Here is a 22,647-nt window from a genome sequence, read left to right on the forward strand (position 1 = left end):
CAGTTTCCTTAGGTTTCTCAGAGTTTTCATCAACCCTAACATTGATGCTTTCAACAATTCTCTAAGTCCTATTGTTGAAACATTTGAGAGCTTTACTCTTGGTGAAATATCCTAAGAATATTCCCTCATCAAATTTTGCATCGAATTTGCTTTGATGTTCTCTCCTCTTGATATAACATTTGCTACCAAACACTCTGAAGTAGCTTACCACCGGTGTCTTACCGGTCCAATACTCATAAGGTGTTTTGCCCTTACCCTTTTTGATGAGTACCCGGTTCATTGTGTAGACTGTAGTGCTCACCGCTTCTCTCCAAAAGGTGTGAGCAACCTTTCCTTGGATCAACATAGTTCTAGCCACTTCAACCATAGTCCAGTTGTTTCTTTCTGCTAGGCCATTTTGCTATGGAGTCCGGGGGGCAGACAATTGCCTCTTGATGCCATTCTCTTTACAATATTTGTTGAATTCATCGGAAGTGAATTCTCCTCCTTGATCCGTTCTTAAGCACTTAATCCTCTTACTGCTTTATTTTTCTACAAGTGCTCTCAAGGATTTGAACTTTCCAAAAGCTTTAGATTTTTCCTTCAAGAATGTGAGCCACATCATTCTTGAGAAATCATCAGTAAGAATCATAAAACCCACACACTCCTAGTTTTCATAGGACCACACAAATCAGTATGCACAAGATCAAGTAAATTGTCTGCAGTGAAAGATTTACCTTTGAAAGTTGAGGAAGACATTTTCCCCAGTTGACACTCTCTGCACAAAGGATTTTCTGGTTTTCTCAACATAGGCAGTCCTCTAACTACCTTGATCTTACTGGCTTTCACAATATTGTCAAAGTTTACATGGCAGAGTCTCCTATGCCATATCCAGGTGTCCTCAAACTTAGCCATAAGACATGTACTGACATTAGCATTTAGCTGAAATAGGTTACCTTTGGTCTGCATACCAGTAGCCATCAGTTCACCATTCTTTCCTTTGATTTTGCACACTCTATTTTTGAATTCCAGAGTGAATCCATTTTTATTTAGTTGAGCAACAATCAAAAGGTTGTGTCTTAGACCTTCTACCCAATACACATTGTCAGCACTGCTTCTTCCATTCAGAGAGATGGACCCTCTGCCTTTTACCATACATGGTTCACCATTACCAAAATGAACCACATTACCATCATACTCTTCCAGAGATAGAAACTTACTTCGGTCACCAGTCATATGGTGAGAACAACCATTGTCAAGAATCCACTCATTGGAATTATCAAAGCGGGAGACAAGAGCCTTCTTGACTGCTACAAACACAATATCTTCATTTTATTCATCTTCTGAATCCTCATCAGTGACACCTTCATCAACTGCTACAAAATAGTTTCTCCAGTTTCCTCCTTTGAACTTCTTGAACTTTTCTGATTTGTCCTTGCTATCACCATTAGGATAGTTTACAACAATGTTTCCTATCTAGTTACAAGAAAAGCATTTCAAAGGGAGCTTACCTCTATATTTACCGGTTCCCTTAGGAAGTCTCTTGGCAAGAAGAGCTTCAAATTCCATCAGGATCTCCTCATCATCCATTTCTCTGTTCTGTCTTGGTTCACCATTGGTACTAGCTTCTTTGCCTTTTCTGGATGGTGCAACAGATGCTCTAAAGGCTGATTCAGTCTTCTGAATACTGCCATCATAATTATTTAGCTCATAAGTTGTTAGCTTTGCAATGATGGAGTCCAGGGATACCTTTGTCTTATCTACAAACCTCAACTCCTGAATAGCTACAACCCTTATTGCATAGACCGGTAATAAGGATCTCAAAACTTTTCTAACAATAGTGGAATCTTCCATTTTACCACCTGCACTCTTGATATCTCCAACAACAATTTTGATTGTTATTCCATATTATTGAATGGTCTCTCCTTCAACCATCTGCATGTCTTCACACTTTCCCCTAAGGCTTTCTTCCTTAGCTTGTTTCACATGCTCATCACCGCCATAGATATTCTCAAGGGCATCCCATACTTCTTTGGGATTATCTTTGTCCTGAACATCAATAAACTCAATGTCAGCTAGACTACTAATTAGGGCTTCCATGACTTGCCCATTCTCCTGAATCTCTCTCTTTTGGTCATTGGTGAGAGTACCAGTAGGGATAACATAAGCATTCTCAACATAGCTCCAATGTTGAACACCCATGCTTCTGATGTATATCTTCATTCTGTCCTTCCATATTTAAAGTTATCTCTCTTGAACTTTGGACCTTCCCTCTTCATCATTACAATTGGATCTTTCCCTCAAGCGGTTAAGCTTACAACACAGAGGACCTGGAGGATGCTCTGATACCAATTGATAACTCAATGATGAACAGTGAGTACCAAACCGGTACTGAGAGGGGGGGGGTGAATCAATACAGACACAATATCTTCTCCTGAACCGGTTTGATTGCAAATAGTGCACTTGACAGACAAACACTAATACCGGTCTAAACCAGATTACTACCGGTTAAACATAATGAGACTGTGAAAGACATAAACCAGCAACACTTAGCTCTCCATACCATCTACTCCCTCATTTCCACTTCATCCTTATGCATGAATAGATAATCTATCATCAAAGATACAATAATTTACTAGAACAACATGATTCACCACTAAACAGGAAATAACAAAACATCACATGAAAGAGGCATCACACATGACACACATATTTTTCATGTGGAAACCCAGTAGGGAAAAACCACAGTGGGGATGAATACCCACAAGCTATTTTGAAACTCTTTAGAAGTCTACTTTGTTTGGAGCTTGGTTCGATTAAAGACTGTTACAATAGGTTCTGTTCAGAACCGATCCTATTAGGGATCACCCGGTTAAGGGATGGCTAGAATACCCTGTTAAGGGTTAAACCCTGTTAAAGGTTACCTTGTTAGAGGATTTTATGAACTCAATGGCTTTGAATCACCCTGTTAAAGGATTTACAGCAAGCTGGTTAAAGCTACCTTGTTAAGGGATTTTCCAACTGTTGAAGTGATTAGAGATCAACAGGTATTACAATTATCTGGTAATAGCACTCAATGCCAATGTAGATCTGTTTTAGTTCCTTCCTTCTGCACACACACTTTGCAGGTATCGATTCTCTTATTTGGTCTGGCACGAATCACGTATCTCTGCACTTAGATACACACACAACATTTTCCAACAACCTCAACATGAAACACAACATTGACCTTATAGGAAATAGATAGGTCAGTAGCATAAACCCTAAACCCTAAACATTTTAGGTTGAGTAATTTAGTTGGTTCAATCCTAACCATTAAGCACTTTGCATTTGAATACAATGGTCTTGAACAGATCTCAAGACAATCTCCATCGTTCATTCTTCACCGCTTCTTGGAGGCGATAACCCATCAAACGTTCTTCACCATTTGCAGGGACTTCACACATTCCCAATGTAGATAGGTTCAACCCCCTTCATGCAAGATCCTTCATGCACATGAGGCTGATGTGGCAACATGATCTGATCTCCATTACAATGCTAACTCATCACACAATGCCATCGGTTGAATCACACAGGCTTGAAACACTTCAACCGGAAACCCTAAGGTTGGGACTACCAACTGGTAGTCATACCATATTAAACCTTGATAGAAAACATTCCATATACCGGTTCACTTGGACAAACATATCGCTTCACCTTTTACACATATACTGGTTCACAACATTATACCGGTTCACTCTTCAGCATATTACCTGTTCACTCTTCAACATATTGACATCAATGACAATACGATATCATCATGTCAACATACTCTGCACATATGCCAACATATGCGAACCAAAAAGAATTGACCACATGCTTCCCACATGATGGCTAAACAACCTCAAACATAAAGCACCTCCAAGAATTATGCCTCGAACATCTGCAACACGCTTTAATCATTCGATCGACCAAGAACATCACATAATACAAACATATCAGAGAAATAATCAATAACGTGCACAACAATCAATGCAGACCATTAAAACGGATAGAACACGATCTAGAAACATCCACAAGCATCATGAATTACCATAACAACCACAACATCACCACTTACTAGAATCTTCATCATCATTATACCGAACCTCAGGAACACCAATTATACTGATTGTCAAATTGAAAGATTCACTTGTGGACCTCCAAATCACGAACCATCTGAATTGAGGACACATATGAACATCCCAAATAGTCTGTTGAATCCACAAACCAAGATATTGCAACGCGGAGCAATGCAGAGCAAAATCTAGAACAATGATTAACACTGAACAACTAAAAACCCAACCATAATACCAGATCTTATAACTCGATCAAAACATCATGCAAACCTCTAAAACTTTAGCTAAATCAACTAGAGATACTTATCTCAAAACCCTTTAATACACAACAACTCATCTACAACACATTGGCCAAACCAACTCATCCAATCTGACTGCAACATTCGAACATAGGAATATGTTGACATCAATGACAACACATCATTCCATCAAACTTCTCAACAATATCCAACAGTGACATGGCAGTGAGCCTCCTGTGGATCTAGGTTAAGTCTGACATTTGTAGCAAGCATTGAAAGTTTGAGCTTTTGGTGCAACGACAAACGATTCCATCAAAAAAATATCAAGCAACACATCACGAGGGAAGCACACTATGAATAAGCAAACACACAAAATAGAATCTAGACATGAATGAGACTATTCAAGTAAATCATCCACCTCCCAATCTTGTTTAACATCATCTAGGGATGGTAGACTAGATGAGATAGGAACTACATTGAGTATGGTAGATGGAGCTACTGCAAGTTCCAAACAAGGACCATGCTCTAATAATGGATCACTTTATTTGTCACTAGGAGTTAGGATTAATGCTTTTGAAAAATGTGAAGATAAACCATCATTATAATCTAATTTTTTTTATTTTTTTTAGGTAAGTGCTATCATTATGAGGATATTTCCCTATATTAATTTAAAAAGAAAAATACATAAGGTTTTCGAGAATCCAACATAACAGTACTGTGGCAGCTAGATGCAACTTTCAGATGACCAGACATTCCATACAAAGAAAAGCAAAAGGCCACAGACAACTGAGCCAAATTACATATTTCCACCTAATGCTCGGTAGATCACCACCGCATATTCTCCAATGCTAATGACATTGTTGGTGGACCACTCAAGAAGCTACCACTCTATAGCTTCAATCAAGTTTTTGAATGGTGCCATGTTCCCATTGAACATTGCGCACCTAAACACTTCCCATGCATTCTCCCCAAATACCTTCAGATGCTCGCGCTCCTCCAGCCACACTTCCCGCCATGCCAACTCCCACCCAGTTTCGCTATCCATGGAACCACCACTATCCTCTAGAGAATCCTCATCAACATCCTTAAGGGCATCTTCCAATTCCGAGGACAAGTACTCTTTGACCTGGAAATAAACCTTAAGTATGCTCACTTTGGTTCCCTCCTCAAGGCTTAGGATGTCATTAGCCACATAATCCATGATGAATAGTTTCACAAAGCCATCCAAAAGCTCCACCGCACACTCCCCTGAATCTTTGACATCGACCAGGGGCATAAGAGCCACCTCCAAGATAGTAGCATCACACGAGTACCGATCAAAATTGAGACTGATGCCAATTAATCTTCGAATAACATCATAAATGAAGTCTTCAGTGATGAATAAATTTTGTACCTGTGTTCCCAACGCATTGCTACAGTTGACATAATTAATATCTCTAAAATGATCAATTTGCTTCCACAACATAGACAAATCTGAGACATTTCTTCTGGCAAGTATTTATGGAGATAAGCATGATCCGGTTCCTAATTATCATCATTCCACAAAATCCACCAGATTCTAACTCTGAACTTAGGAAATCTCATAGTGAAGATGTGTCACAAAATGCATCCAGTACTTCTCAGTTGCGCAAGCCAAGACATATCCATGTGATGAATCAATTTGCCTTCAATTTTAGAAATCATGATCAGAGCGTATGCATTCTGCCTCTTTTACCCAGATTCGTACTCGTCTGCGCATTACAGAGGTGTATGTCATTGCCACCTATAACCTAAAATCAGGTGCGGATCTAATTAAAGCTGATTTGTTATCCAATATCTTGCCATGGGGAAATACAATAGTCCTTTAGACATTGTCTTGTAATATCATTGGCGGCTAAGATATGATTGAAAGAAATGAGACCACCTTTCCTTTCGATCCCAAGATTTGCCAAAAAGTCTACAACTTGATTGCCCTCACGATACACATGAGTTATTTCATAGCTATTGATTGATTTGAGGTGCTTGTTTATTAGTGGCAACCACTTTTTGAGTTTCCAGTTTTGGAATTTTGATTTAGTCACCCCATTTATTATAATCTGCGAGTCCCCTTCGATGATGACTTGTGTAATCTTCTGTTGAATATAGAGTTGTAGTCCTGCCTCCAGAGCTCAGATCTCAGCTTCATTGTTTGTTGCAGATCCAATTCCTTCATATAGTCCACTGATAATTCTACCATACTCATCTCGGATTATGACACCAATACCGGATTCCCCAGGGTTCCCTCTACTAGCTCCATCAAAATTGAGTTTTGTCCATTCTTTGGGAGGAGCCTTCCATCTAACAGAATTTTTGTCGACTGGCTTCAGAGGGGGGGGGGCATAATTATCTAATCTTCTAAGAGACCAATGCCTTTCCATTTGGTAGTCCCAATTATTGTATTTTTTAGGGCCACCCTTTAGTATCTTACCATTTATCACTTCCTCGATTGCACCTTTTATTTTGTCTATCAACATAATATTTGATAGTGATGTTTCTTTGAAGATTCTTCTATTCCTTTCCTTCCAAATGTGCCAAACAATCATTTATGGACCGACCATCCATAGGTCACTCCACCTTGACTTTTGTCTGATTGGCCAGGATAGCAGGAAGTCCAAGAGCATTTCATTCTTAGCCATGGACCAAACTATACCTGGGCGAGGAACCAGTTCCAACAAATTTCAGCCACTGGGCACTTGAAGAGTAAGTGGTTAGCTGTCTCTTCGTCTGTACAACACATCACACATCGATTGGGACCCGAGATGCCTATAGTTTTAAGTCTATCACCAGTAAGGATTCTACTATGTAGTGAAATCCACAAGAATGCCCCCACTTTTGGCAATATTTTATTACTCCAGCATAGTTTATGAGGCCACACATCACAAGTACCCCTATGCCATTGTATTTCATATCTTAATTTGACACTATACTCCCTAAACTTTGAGGCACACCAAATTATGTTATCATCATCACAAGAGGTTGGTAATTTCCTATCTTTTAATACTTCCCAAAGTTTTGCGCATAGTACAGGATTACCAATATTTATTCTTTTCCATTTTCTTAAACTACTTGTGTCCTCATGATTTTCCATATAGTTGCATACATGTTGCCCAATTCAATCCTTGACTAGATTTATCCACTCTTTATCTTCAAATGTTTCATAGAGAGATGGAAACCCACTCCATGAATCTCTCCAAAACAATGCAGATCTACCATTCCCAATCTACCAAAAGATGTGCTCAGTGATAATATGTCTACAATCCCATAGGAAGTTCCATGTGGTCGAGCCCCGACTTGAGTTGGCCACTGTAAGAATCTGGTAAGGGTCATCTGAGTCTAGATATTTCTTTCGAAACAATCTAACCCAAAGTTTCTAGGGATCTTTGCACATTTTCCATGAGAGTTTAGCTCTAGGGGTAGAGTTTTGAAGTTCCATTTTTCTTAATCCGGCTCCCCCATCTTCCTTAATCAAGCACAATGTGTCCTAGTTAATTAGTGGTATTTTCCTATTATCTTTAGCACCATCCCAAATAAATTTTTTGAGCAGATTGTTTAGATTTTTTCCAACAGCGATCGACATTTTGAAGCATGACATACTGTATATTTGGATGGCTGATAAAACTAATTTAATCATGGTGAATCTGCCCACCTGGGACAACCACCTATTCTTCCAATTCTGTGATTTTACCTAGCATGTGTTTATAACATCATCCCAAATTTGGGATTGTCTACAACCTCTGTCAATCCAAATCCCCAAATATTTGATCGGGAGCTCAACAACTTTTATATTCAAATGTTGTGCAATTCTCATCTGAGCCATCTTAGAAGTATTAAAGAATAGTAAATGGGACTTTTCTCTATTCATAACTTGTCCCTATGCCAATGTATATTCCTCCAGTGTTTTTTTTATACCAATTGCTTCCCGTATGGATACTTCTCCAAATACTATTGTATATGTGCAGGAAAAGTGGGTCAATAGAACTTAAAATGTGAAAAATGAAGCCTAATGAGCCTTGTCCACATACCCATAGGACTTATTGGTGCAAGCTATGGAGTCACGAAGGATGACTCAACTTCCCAAGGTTGGTTCCATGGTTCTCTATCTCACAAGGTCCCTCAAACCAATGTCTTTGCTCTCAGATCACTGAGCAAAGTGGTTTAGGGATGGCAAATGTAAGAACGAGGGATGTTTTGATTTGATTTTATTATGAAATGCATCCTAAGGTATGCATGATCTTAAAAATGCAATAAACTAGATTATAAGATGACAAGATTAGTAGCAAGACTATCCTAGCATGATATACTAGTCTATGATTAAGCTAAATGATAAGGAAAATACTCTAAACATGCATATTTAGATTAATTTCTATTTAAAAGAGAGGCTAAATGACGAGCATAAATGAGATATTAAAGCTTGCATGGATTTGAGTATAAGTATGATGCTAAAGACTTGGATATATGAAAATGGAGGAATGAGAGCTCTATTTATAGCAAAAATAGGGCAATGGATGGCCAGGATTGAAAGATTTAATCAAGGGTTGAGTTTGAAAGTTGCTCAATCCATATTTTTCATTTGCACCAATGAAATGGTGACAATTGTCAACATAAGGTTGGGTTGAGAAGAGAGGTAGGAAGCATTAAATGCTTGAGAAGACCTCATGGTTGCCTTAAGAGGTAAGGGTTAAGGTTAGGTTAGGGTTATCTAATGGATAAAGGTTTTACCCAAACAATAAACTCTTGTGCAAAGGATTAAGGACTAACCATGGTCAAAGCAATAAATGCTTGATGAGACCCTTGGGTTACATGGAGATTGAGTTTAGAAAAAGTCTCTAATCATGTTGGAGGGTTGAGTTAACCATTAATGGTTTGGAAGAGAAAGTTGTTGGAGACTTGAAGCCTTTAATGGTTATCAAAGACTTTGAGGGTTTGAGAAGTGACTTCCTCTTGCTTAGGGATGTGACAATATTTAGAAGATGGGTTAGGCTAATTTAGAAGTGATTAGAAGAATCTAGAAGAGGGTTTAGGATGCAAGTGGGAGATGTAGGAAAATGCAAGTGGGTGGAGAGATAATAGGATTTAATTGAAATAAATTTAATTTAATTCAATTTGGTTGCAAGTGGAGGTTTTTAAATAAATTAGATTTATTTAATCGGGATTCCCTATTTAATTAAATGTAAATTTAATTAAAAGGTTTAGAAGAATAGATTTAATTAAATAAAATGATTTATTCAATTAAATGACCTAAAAGGGGTTAATTGAATTTAATTAAATAAATTGAGTAATTTACTTAATTAAATAGAGGAATGTGGATAATTTAATTAAATTAGATTTAATTAAATAGAGAAATGAACATAAAATATTCATTTAGGAATATAGTCATTTTTATACGTCTACATTTTGCCCCTCTTTGAAGTGACATGTGTGCACATGTTAATTCAAAGAAAATGATGTGTTGCTAAAATTTAATTATGATTAGTTTTGTTTTTAGATTTTCATGTCGTGCCCCAGATTTGATCTGTGATGCCCTATATTTGATAAATGATGTTTGAAAATGCCCCCTCGGGAGATGAATCAAAATTTGGAAAATTTGATTTGATTTGATAATTGTGTTTGCATTGTAAAATTTTGGCTATGTGGAATGCTAAAATTGATTCATCTCCCGATATTGATGTGTGCGAGGGTACGAGGAAGACCATGAGCGAATTACATCCTCAATCCCCTAACCCTAATTTTATTTTACCCTATAAAAGGGGAAAAGTGCATTATTTTGTCTCATTTGGGGTTGTTGACCTTGGAGAGAGAGAATTTTGGAGTGAAGAAAAAATGCCTATTCCGTATTCTACGCATCGATTCGAGCACGCTCAGAGGTATCAGAGGCCTACCGTGTATGGACCACCAGTAAGTCAACCTTTTTGACCCCTTTTTGATTTTTGATTTTGTCATTTTTTGTCACGTTTTGAATTTTGGCATGCGGTTTTTTCATTTTAGCGCATAGGGGTCATCGGTTAGCGCATACAAAAAATTTCATAGCACATAGGGTTTTAGATTTTGGGTAGCGTCTAAAAACGTAGGGTAGCACATAGATTTGCTAGGTTAGCGCATAGTCATTGATTAGCGCATTAGGGACATAGGGTAGCACAAAGGGTTAAACGGGTAGCGCATTGGGTAGACCTAGCGCATTGGGTGCATATGGGGTCGCATGGGTAGGGGTAAGTAGCGCGTAGGTATGACCTAGCGCATAGGGTTAGATAGGTAGTGCAGACACGAGCTAGGTTAGCGCATAGGATAGGTTTAGCGCTTAGGGTAGATTAGATGGCACATTGGAAGAAACATATAGTGCATACAGTCAATCTAGCATGTGGAGTAGATAGGATAACGCGTGGAGAAAATAGGTTAGCGCGTGAGTAGGATTTCAACGTGTAGCCAAATTTAGTTAGTGCATGTGGTAGGTTTTGTAAGATAAGATGATTTGTGAATGAGGAAAATTTATAGGATAAGGCCAGTTTTGCTGGGATAGGTGTAAATTGTTCACTTCTTGCCTGCTGTCATGGTTTTGATTGGTTGTCCAATATGAGTGCTGATATAACTTGTTTTGATTTGCAATTTTTCAAGTTATTTATAGATATTAATGTGGAATTGATATGAACTTGATTTGATTTGCATTGTTTCAAGTTGATATATGTGGAGCTTGAATTGTGTTACAAGCTGATATGATTGTGGAACTTGATTTGTTTGACAAGTTGATATGGGTTGGAAACTTGAGTTGTGTTACAAGTTGATGTGATGTGGAAACTTGAGTTGTGTTACAAGTTTGATATAATTTTTGAAAACTTGAGTTGTGTTACAAGTTGATATGGATGGATATGATGTAGAACTTGATTTAGATTTTCAAAGTTTTCAAGTTTTTGATGTGATTTTGATTTCTATGTTTTGATGAGGAAACTGATATTGGACTTGTTTTGCTTTTCGACAGGAGCGATTGGGAGTGGTTCAGTCACGTGAGCGGTTCCCTGGACCATGGGCATTGATACCACGGTTGTCACTGGCTGATTTAGAGATTATTGATAGATGCGGCTTGTCTTCCCTACTAGATATGCCTCGGTTTACTGTGAACCAGGGTTTACTTACAGCGCTGGCCGAGAGATGGTATAGTGACATGAATACCTTCCAATTTGCCACAAGTGAGATGACGGTGACCCCAGAGGATTGTTACCGAATCCTGCGTATACCTGTAGTAGGTGCACTATTACCTTATGAGCAGTCAGAGGAGGGCGGGATAGAGGCACTTCGCCGGATAGTTCATGATGACACAATTTGCGGATATGAGATCCCTTGGCAGTTTTTTTTGGATTTGGACTATGCGCCTCTTCCATCGGTACTGGCAGACTTTATAGGTGGTTTCCTATGTCCCGACCATAGGTCGAAGGGACTATCTGTAGGATGGGGATTGGTGCTGGAGGAGATGGTGACACAGGGTCGCAGGTTCGCATGGGGATCGGCTATGCTAGCCCACTTGTACAGGGACTTGCATGAGGTAGCATACCTGGGTTACGATAGTTTGTCAGCTGGCGTGACACTTCTATAGGTATGGTGTTGGGAGCACATTCCCATAGCTAGGCCACTGGTGGATAGAGATAGGCCTGTTGGGTGTGCATACACATATGGATACAAGGGGTTAGTTGTCCAGCGGAAGCTGGGCAAACTTGAGCATTGGAGGAGGGTATTAGATGACATTGATACGGTCATCTGGCGGTCTTATACAGGTTGTGAGGTTTGGGCTAAGGATGGGCTGGAGATGCCATATGTCTTCATGACCCAATTTTTGATAGGGCGGACCCCGTTTGTGATCGAGAGATTTTTGGTTACTAGAGTTTTGCGGCAATATGGTCGTCAGCAGGGGATACCATAGGGGACCTGTTTGTATGCGCGCTGGAGGCAGGATATACCGGATTGGGGTCCGACTATTGACAATGCGGCGGCTGTAGAGGAGTTTCTGCAGTTAGCAGGCCAAATATTGGACTACGCCCCTGAGATACTAGATGCTGGTATGACATATGAGTTTTCTTGATTGTTCGGAGCTCATGCCGTGGTGAGGATATCAGATCTAGCAGAGATGCGGCCCATTTTCAATGATGATGAGGATGAGGGAGGTGGAGATGGGGATGAGGGAGATGATGGAGGAGGTGGAGGAGGACGATGAGGGAGAGGAGATCGAGGGAGGAGAGGAGATAGAGGTAGAGATGGTGGTGATAGAGGGGTGCGGGTGGAGAGAGCAGTTTGATGAGCTGTGATGGATAGAGGGAGAGGAGGTTTGGCGATTGGAGCAAGGGGTGAGGGAAGAGTAGGAGAGGTGATAGCATCAGTGGGAGGGACTGATGAGTTGAGATGACCAACTCAGAGGAGGCGGACTGATGTGCTACCTCCACCAGCACCGAGGACAGGGGGAAGGATGTGGAGTGCGTCTTCCCAGGTACCCCTTCAGATCTGGGTTCCGATGCATCGAGAGGATGCCTAGATTAGGACCCTACAGTTGACAGTGCAGCAGCGTCAGATTACACAGCTGACCACAGAGCGGGATACTGTTTTGGAGTGGTTAGGTTGAGTTGAGGAGCTGGTAGGGAGTTTGCAGAGAGCGGCAGCAGGTGGTCCAATGAGAGACACATTGAGAGAGCTGGCTTTGAGAACCAAGGAGGTGGAGTACTACCGATGCCATTATGAGGATGCGGTGCCTAGGGAGCACCGAGTGCAGAGTTTCATGCAGCCGAGATCGAGTCGATCTCGAGAGATTAGTTCATGGTCAGAGAGTAGAGGCGTGAGGGGGCCTCATAGACAAGGTCCACCTGGAGATCCAAGGGCTGGGACATCTGCGTTGAGACCATCTCCTTCAGGAGATAGTCACTCTTGAGAGACTGTGTCTCCATTGTATTTTTGATAATTGTTTTTGTTACTGGGTATAGACATGACAGATATTGTATATTGATCATTTTGTTGATATATATATATATATATATATATATATATATGACACCATTTTCTTTGATCCTTATGTGATGTGTTATGGATAATGCTTTTATTGTTGATGATGTAATGCTTACATAGATTGATTCAGATGTGATGAATATAATTTATGATGTTTGATTTATGAGATGTATCTTGAAAATGAGATGTATGATATGATAATGATGTGCAACTAATTTGAAAATGATATGCAACGATTTGTAAAATGATATGCAACTAATTGTAAATGATATGTAACTAATTGTTTTTGAGCATCTTCATTCTGTATTTGTCATCCCGATATAGCCACATGTTATTTGCTTTCGATATATATATCATCATTGAGTTTTGATTGATCTTGGGATATGTTGGAAATTTATACAAGCATGATGGTATAATTGAACCATGATGACCTGAGAAAAATTTACATGATGTTTGATTTTGCAAGATAGCACAAATGTCAAGGTATAATTGAACCAGGATGACCTGAGTGTAGATTGCATATAAACAGACAAGATTAAACCATTTGTATGTGCAAAGTGGAATCATGTCTTCAATGATATTCGTTGAATCACGTCTCGAGACAAGTCTTCGTACAGTACAAGTGATTGCCTCATAGACAGAAGACTAAAAAGATATTGGAGTTTCCCAATGTTTCTCTAGCTTTGAAGCATTGTGGAGAAAATATAGAGAATCCAATAATTCAAAAATTTTAAATGCAAGAATAGTCAAAACTTTATGCAAAATGCAACATGTGATACTTCAGAAAATCATCCATCGTATTTCTCTTGTGATTCTTTGTTTGATCGATCAATGTTTTGCTTTGTGATTTGCGTGAGCCTTTGGTTGTTGGATATGATGTTTTGAGTTTTGCAAGTAGTTTTGATGGTTTGAACATGCTGCAAGTTTTAGACGGTTATTGCCCCTAGCTAAGTGTACCTCTTGATGCGAGTATGTATAGTGATTACCAAGCCATGGTGAGATGTGGTGAAATGCTAGATGGATAAATCAGGATAGTGACTACGCTAAGTATGTCCTGAATGGATATTTGTGAATAAATGTCAAGTGATGGCTGATAGTGCTTTACTACGGAGATAAGGATATGGATATAGATAGAGAAGCTGTTATTTCACAATAGCGTTGGTTACCAGGTTTTCACCAGTTGCTTTTATTGTACCTTTTTATTTGCTTTTTCTTGATTTTTTAATTTTTACTTTTTACTTTTTCCGTGTATTAGACTACTCAAGTGTAGTATTTCTTCAGATGGATGTTGCTAGTTGGTTCGTCAAGCACATCTCCTTCTGAAGTTGTTAGCTGATAAGCACCTGATCCATAGACTGATATGATGACATAGGGACCTAACAGTTAGGTTCAAATTTCCCTTTCTTTTCTCGATCTTGCTGATTTCTAGGATTTTCCTTGAGTATTAGGTCACCAACTTTAAAAATCCGGGTAATGACTTTGTGGTTGTAGCTTTTGCACATGCATTGTTGATATGCTTTAAGATGAGTATAAGCACGCTGGCATCTTTCATCTAATAGTTCAAGTTCTTGCAGCCGGTTAAATCGATACTCTTCATCTGGGATTAAGCCTTTTAGAGAGACTCTGAGAGATGGAATTTCTACCTCTAGGGGTAAAATAGCTTTTGATCCATATACCAATGAGTATGGCGTAGCTCCTGTAGGTGTGCGAATGCTAGTTCTGTATGCCCAAAGTGCTGGATTGAGTTGTACATGCCAATCTTTGCCTGCATCATTCACTATTTTCTTTAGGATTTTCAATATTGTCTTGTTGGTTGCTTCTGCCTGACCATTCCCCTGTGGGTAGTATGGTGTAGAGAAACGATGTTGGATTTTGAATTTTTCACATAGTTCTTGGACATCTTGGTTTTTGAAAGGTCATCCATTATCAGTGATGATGGAACTGGGAATACCATATCTGCAGATTAGATAATTAAGGATAAAAGAGGCAATTTGTTTCCTAGTCATTGTGGTCATGGGGACTACTTCAATCCACTTGGTAAAGTACTCTGTTGTAGTTATAATGAACTTGTGTCCATTTGAAGATGAAGGATGAATTTTTCCGACTAAGTCTAGTCCCCACTGACAAAAGGGCCAGGATTTTGTGAATGGTTGCAATTCCTGTGCTGGTGCATGCATAAGATTGCCATGAATCTGGCATTTAGGACACTTTTTTGCAAAGTGATAAGAATTTCTTTCCATTGTAGGCTAGTAGTATCCCATCCTTAGAAGCTTTTTAGCAAGAGTAGTACCACTAGAATGTTTACCATAGATACCTTCGTGAAGCTCATGTAAAGTGGAGTCAGATTCATTACGATCAAGGCAACGAAGAAGAGTACCATCTAGACCTCGACGGTACAAAGTATCGACGGTAAGGGTATAACGGGCAGCTTGTCGAATGAAGTTACGTTTTTTGTTTCGGGACAAGTCAATGGGTAGGATATTGGTCTTAAGATACTCATAAATTGTTCCATATAAGGGGGAGTCTGAACTAGTTAAGGCGTAGATAACATGGGATTCTGAGTGGTCATAGGCTGGGGAGAACAGTTGCTCTACCAGAAACTCGTAACGACTCTATTGTTCTGGAATTTGTAGTAATGAAGCGATAGTAGCCATTGCATCAGTTGCTTTGTTGTTCAATCTTGGTATTTGCTTGAAGGTGATGTGTGTAAAATATTGCTTGAAATCATCCACCATTCGTTTGTATGGTAGTAGCTTGTCATCCTTTGTCTGATAGTCGTTGTTGATTTGATTGACGACTAATTGTGAGTCTTCGTAGACCTTTAACTCTGTGATTTTCCATTCTACGGCAATTTTGATGCCTATAACCAATGCCTCATATTCAGCCACATTATTCATGCATGGGAACATAAGCCTATACAATCTTGGTATAGTGTGTCCTTCAGGAGTGATGAATAGAATGCCAACACCTAAACCATGTTGTGTGTAGGATCCGTCAAAGTATAGGGTCCATTGTTTGGTAGAGATAGCAAGAACATCCCTGTCTAGAAATTCAATCTCCATAGTTTGTTTTCCCGGTAGTGGTGCTTTTGCTAGTTGGTTTGCTATTACTTGTCCCTTGATAAATCTTTGCTCCGTATAGTGGATATCAAATTCACTGAGAATCATGACCCATTTAGCCAATCGATCTGTAAGAGCTGCCTTGCTGAGTAAATATTTGAGAGGATCAATTTTTGCAACTAGCTTGATTGTGTGAGCTAGCATGTAATGTCAGAATGTTTGGGAGGTGAAGACTACAACCAAGAAGGCTTTCTCAATAAATGTGTAATTGAGCTCATATCCGTTCAAATTTCTACTGATGTAGTATATAGCTCATTCCTTGCCTTGTTGATCTTCTTGTGCTAACAGTGCCTCTAGTGATATATTTGTTGTGGAAATGTAGAGAATGAGTGGCTTCCCTGCTATTGGTGGTACTAGAACTGGTGGGTTCATCAAATACTGTTTGATTTGATAGAAAGATTCTGCACATTTGGCATCCCATCTAAATGGTACATTTTTATGTAACAAATGATTGAATGGTAGGCTTTTATCTGCTAGTTGAGCGATGAATCGCCTAGTTGATTGGAGTCGTCCCTGTAATGACCTGAGCTGGCTGATGTTCTTTGGTGGTGGCATCTCCATGATGGCTTGTACCTTTGCTGGATCTACTTCAATACCCTTAGCTGAGATTGTGTAGCCTAGTAACTTTCCTGATGTAACCCCGAAGACACACTTTTTAGGGTTGAGCCTGACTTGGAATTTCTCCAATCGTTCAAAAATCTTTTCTAAGATGCTTAGATGTTCCGCTCTGGTGAAGGATTTAGCTAGTAAATCATCCACATAGTCTTGCATGAAGGTATGCATCATATCATGAAAGATTGTTGTCATTGCTCATTGATAAGTTGCCCCTGCATTCTTTAAGCCAAAAGGCATGACATTCCAACAGTACGTTCCCCATAGATAGGTAAACTCTATTCTATCTTGATCCTCTGGAGCAATCTTGATTTGGTTATATCCTGAAAAATCATCCTTTAGTGATAACATTGCATGGCCTGCTGTGAGGTCTACAATGATGTCAATACTTGGTAAAGGAAAGTCATCCTTTGGATAGGTATTGTTGACATCTCTAAAATCTGTGCATATTTTGATACTGCCATCTAGTTTTGAAACTGGTACAATGTTGGAAATCCATTCTGCATAGTCGATGGGTTGGATGAATCCGACATCTAATAGTTTCTTTAGTTCAGCCTTGACGATGAGTGCCACATGTGGATTCATCTTTCGTAGTTTTTGCTTAATTGGTTTAGCTCCTAGATCCATAAACAAGTGATGCATGATTAATTATGGATCAATCCCGGGCATATCTGCATATGCCCAAGCAAAGTTGATTTGCTTTTCTTTAAAAAATTTGATAAATTCTGATCTTTTTGCTTCTGTCAGAGATTCTACAAGGTGTATATTTTTGGCTACTTTTGTAGTACCAATGTTGATTGATTGAGTGGGCTCAATCAATATGGGTGATCGCTCATGAAAATGTTCAAGAAGAGTGTCAAGTCTCCCATCTTTAGGTGCCTTAAAAAGGTTTTCACCCTCAGATGCGTCCTTTATTTTTACCTTTTTGTGATCTAGAGTTGCCATTGACTGGTTTTCAACATCAAATCCTTTATTTGGTTTATTTTTGCGATTGAGAGACTTGGCACTCTTTGGGGTGCAGACGTCATTATTTTGTTCACTGGTAGAGTCTATTTCTGGGTTAACGGTACATAGGTAGTGGATAATAGATTCATCATTTGGGAAAATTGGTATATCATGTATTTCAGGTTTGTCCCGGTCGATGAGGTCAGGAAAGACAAGTGGTAAGGAATCATTTGGTTGATCAAGTTCTGTTGCAGTAAGTGTCAAGATAGAGGTTTCATTATGATTAGTTCAGGTGTTAAAGAAGTCCAGGATTCTGTCGAGGTCTTCGATGGTATCATCCTTCGTATAGACTTGTTCATAATGTTTATGCTCACTTTCCTTAGCGCCATAGATATTCGGTGGTCCAAATTCAAGTAGTCTAATTTCTGTGCTATGTTCTTCTTGAGAAAGGGATATAGAACTAGTATTTTTAGCGGTATTTTCAGTAGCATTTGAGCAGCTACCCCATTCATATTCATTGGAATCAGTCTCAGAGTTATCATCCTAGATCTTTTCAGTGTTGTAAACAGGTATGTTGAATGACGAAAATAGATCTTTGATAATTGATACTATTCTGCTAGATTTTTTCTGATTCTGCATCAGATCCTGCTTCTATTTTTTGCATTTGTTCATAGATTGTTTCTTCCTGGGGAGGAATGATGTTGCCCTGAGGTGATTCTGCTTTGTTGGATATTTGTTCATGAATATGAGCTACTGCTGTAGATGTTGCCTTCTTGTGAATGATGGGCTTCTCTTGATGTTGCTTCTTTTCTTGATGTTCACGTTCCTTACGAATTGTCTCTGCTGACTCAAATAGTGCTTCTTGCTAGGATTCTTCTTTGTACTTCTTCTTTGCTTTCCACTAAGGTTTTTGATATTTGCGTGGTATTTTCTTTGGTAGTAGAGTGAATTCAAAGCCCAATCCTTTTTTGTCTTTACTAAATTGTGAAGGAGGATCCAATGGTTCTGTGACACCTTCCTGACGCTTACCAATAGGTCCTTTGCCATTGTATCCCATTTGTTGCATGATTAAGTAGCCTTTTCTATATAGGTGTGTGGGTATAGCTACTTCCATAGTAGCTGCTCTATTTTCTTCCTCATCTTTGTATAGCCAACTAAGGATATCCTTTTCCTCGAATTCATGTGCTAAAGTGCCAAGTTGGATGAATGTGCCATCGAACTTGGTGATGGGCTGAGTTGCTTGATGTGTTGATGTTGTAGGTAATCCATGAGATCTAGGCGATGTGGGTAAGCTGGTCAAACACATGGGTTCCAAAGAGTATTCCCCCATGTCTTGTTTTTTGATTTTGATTTTTTGCTTGAAATCTCCAGGTAATGATTTAGACTTCTCTTGTTGAAGATCTGATGCTGAGGGATTCTGTTTCTCTCTATTATGCGAAACCAAACTATCCTGGGCTGCCTCCATTGCATTACAACGTTGAAATAGATTGTGATCAGTAGATATAGAAACCTCCTGCCCATTATAGGGGAATTTGACACACTGGTGATATGTGGAGGGTATTGCTTGCATTTCATGTATCCAGGGTCGACCTAATAAGATATTGTATGTGAGGTCTATGTCTAAGACCTGACACATAGTATCTCTTTGTATTGGTCTGACTTGAATCGGCAACACCACTGTTCCTTTAGAGGATGTTTCTTCATCATCATATGCCTTTATAGTAATTTTTTTGTGTGGATCAATATACTCCTCTAAGAAGCCTAATGCACAAATAAGTTTTAAGGTACATATATTAAGCCCAGCTCCTCCATCTATCAATACTCGTTTCACTCGGTGTTTATAGACGATGACTTCAATATGGAGAGGAGTGTTATGTGGATGACTTAGTGAGATATTATCATGCTCCAAAAAAGTAAGATAATGAGGCCCTGTCATATGAGCAACCATGGCTTGGAATTTGTCAGCATCCAGATCTTGAGGTACATTTGTTTCTAATAAGGCTTGCTCCAATATGTCTTTGTGTTTTGGCGAAAGTTTCAGTAATTCTAGTATAGATATTTGAGAAGGAGTTTTGCGTAGTTGGTTGACTAGATCATATTGAATTTTGGGTATAGTGTTTGTTGTTGATGTATGTCCCCTCAAGACATATTTTTGAGCTCTTGTTGTTACATTGACAGATTCATGATCATGTTGATCTCAGATTGTGATGACATTGACTTGATTGTCTTCAGCTGATATATGATTGATGGTGTTATTGTAGATGTGATTGATATGAGCTCCACGTGTATCGTTCGAGGTGGAAGCTCCATCCTTGTTCTAGTTTGGGAGAGGATTCTTAAAGGCTCCATGGCCACCATTTGTCTTGAGACCATCGATCGTTAAATCACTTCTATCAAGCATGTCATGAACACTGTTTTTCAGTTTCATACAATTATTTGTTTGATGACCTTTGTTTCGATGAAAATCACAAAAGTGTGAGTCATTCCACCAAGGTGGTTTGATTTGTGGTTCATAGTTGCTGATTGCTGGTAAAGAGATAATTTTGTTTGCCAGGAGTTCTCTGAATGCTGACTCCAGTGATTGTCCCAGAGGTGTGTAGACACGTTTTTGGAAATTGTTGGTGCTACCTCGTGAATTATTATTAGGTCCTCGATTTGTGTGATTTTTTTTTAGCATTGTTGGTGTTGTTTGTGTTGGGTTGACCTTGATTGGTATTCGGTGCGTATGTGTTAGTGTCTGGGTTAGTACCTTTGGGGTTCTTTGTAGCTTGAGGATTTCCTAATAAGGCAAGCACGGGTTGTTTAGATTTTGGATCATGTGATTCATTGCCTCCTTCATTTCCATTGTTCTTATTTCTAGTCTAGAATCTAGATTTGTCTAAGTTGTTGTTATTTTGGTTATTGTAGTTTGATGAACCTGTTCCTTCTTTGAAGAATTTGAGCATTCCTTTCTTGACATAGGCTTCTTCTACTTGAATGTCACTTTCAATCAATTTAGCGAAAGACAGTATGCATTGGAGCTTGAGCCTGTAACTCATCTCACTATTCAAGTTATCGATGAAAATTTCCATTTTCTCCTTTTCAGGAATACCTCAAGGATATCATGAAACCATACGTCGCCAACGTTGAAGGAATACCATGAATGTTTCATTGTTTTTCTGTTTCGTATTACAGACATCTAGCATGGTAATAGCATGTTGAATGTTATAAGAATATTGAGTTATGAATTTTTTGACTAGTTCATCAAATGATCTGACGGGAGGTGTGATTTTGGATAACCATTTCATTGTTTGTCCTCCCAAACTTCTTGGGAATAACCTCATCAGATAGGTGTCATCATGAGCAAATTCAAGACTCATGGTGCAGAATTCTCGAACATGATCACGAGGATCGCTTTTCCCATTGTATTTGTCAAATTTTGGAATGTCTGAGTTTGAAGGAAAATGGACCATGTACAATCTTCTGTCAAAAGGATAAGGACAATTTTCATTTAGTGAATACCGTACTATTGTCCCTTGTTGCATGTCTTGCATTTGTCTTTGTAACATTTGCATTTGTTGAGTAAGGGCAACCAAAGGCACATTGTTTTGCCGAGGGAAGACTTCTTCCCTTGCATTAATCCTGGGTTGAAATGGTGTATGGAATGGTATGTTTTGCTCGGGGATGCATTGCTCAAGGATGTTTTGCCCTGGTGTATTTTGTTCTGGTATGTTTTGTTCAGAAATATCTTGCTCAGGGTCACATGCTTCCCCTTCTTGTTGTCATTCTTGATAGTCGTAATGTTGAGATCTTGTTCTAAACATGTTTGTGTCAAAGTCTTCAGGAAGTTTAACCCCTTTGCTTGTAAGCATGAGTAGGTATTTTTCCTTGTCATTTTCCATGAGTCTTTCCACAAGTTTTTGAAATGAAGCACTCTCTTGACATTCTTGAAGAAGTTCCTCAGAAATTTCGGCGTCCTCTAGACTCGGATGCTCGAAAGGATTTGATAATCTCCGATTCATGCTAGATTCTGATTGTATTTCGCTTTGTTTGTTTTGTTGAGAGCGAGTAACAACAGGCATCTAGTAGAAGCTTTTTGTGATAAAGGGGACAAAATCTGTTGCTCAGGGGTTGGTGGTTCAATTCGGGGTATGTTGTAAGTGATGCACTCGTCCGGAAAGAATGCAGGATTGATCTTTCCCCCATGGTTTATGATTTGACTGAATGCGGATTTTTGACAATATGCTCTAGTCTTTAAAGGTTCCTTGTCAGATTCGTTAGATTTGTTCTAGATATAAAGTTTGACATGATGAAGAAATGTTCGATGAGATTTGAAGAGTTGATGATTGATGTATAAAATTTATTTCTTTTGACAAATTTGGAAAAGCTTGGTTGTTGTTTCTTCAATGTGGTGTTACGATAAATATTCTTTCTTCTTAGAATATGAGGATTAGTTATGCATAAGTGATTAATGGTTTCCTTTTGAATTGTTTTGGATTCAGTTTATCTTGTTTTGAAGACTCAAGTTTTACTTTATCAAAGTGAAGGTTTAGATGCCCCCTCACGACAAAGTGTGCCAAATGATATGGATAAAGTTTCCCGATATGGAAACTTGATTTGACAACTTGAGGCTTTGAACAAGTGTGTTTTGGATAAAATTTGTGAGATAATAAAGGACCTATT

Source organism: Cryptomeria japonica, chromosome 8 (genome assembly GCF_030272615.1).
Source record: "Cryptomeria japonica chromosome 8, Sugi_1.0, whole genome shotgun sequence".
Classification (NCBI taxonomy): Eukaryota; Viridiplantae; Streptophyta; class Pinopsida; order Cupressales; family Cupressaceae; genus Cryptomeria; species Cryptomeria japonica.